Genomic DNA, 585 nt, shown 5'->3' with positions numbered 1-585 from the left:
AAATAGGGTTGCTATGAGTCACAGGCAACTCAATGGCACATAACGACAACAACAACTTCCATAGTTAGCACCTCGTCTTATTTTGACTATTAGTATTGAAATTCTCTAACACTCCTTCCAACAGATATATGTACTCATTCTGATTCCTGTTCAGTCCATGAGGTCAACTGTGTGTGTAAAGTTGCTGTTTGTGATTTATGTTTTTGTTTCCTCTATCCATCAGACCTATACCCAGTGATTTCCCTCTCCTTCAAGTAGCCTTGCTCACACCCCTTGCTTCTTTTAGACTTTTATGCACATGTTAATAATTATCCCTCTATTTTTAATCATTTTTTGCAGTCTTTTCAATAATGTTCTTGTCCTTATGAGACTGAGTTAGAACATAAACAATTCAGTTATTCAATCTCTAGCTTCCTATCAAGTCAATAATTTCTGACTCCGTTTCTTCTATACTGTTTCCAAATTTTTCATTCTAGTCACCAATTACTATTCATACACCTTGATTGCATGTTTGGTCAATTTCAGACTTCAAAGGATGGTTGTTGTTTCCCTTTTGGCAAACAGGAAATGACCCATAGCTGACCT

Source organism: Elephantulus edwardii, unplaced genomic scaffold (genome assembly GCF_000299155.1).
Source record: "Elephantulus edwardii isolate Elephantulus edwardi_28Jun2011 unplaced genomic scaffold, EleEdw1.0 scaffold00030, whole genome shotgun sequence".
NCBI classification, from domain to species: domain Eukaryota; kingdom Metazoa; phylum Chordata; class Mammalia; order Macroscelidea; family Macroscelididae; genus Elephantulus; species Elephantulus edwardii.
This window is presented reverse-complemented; position numbering follows the sequence as displayed.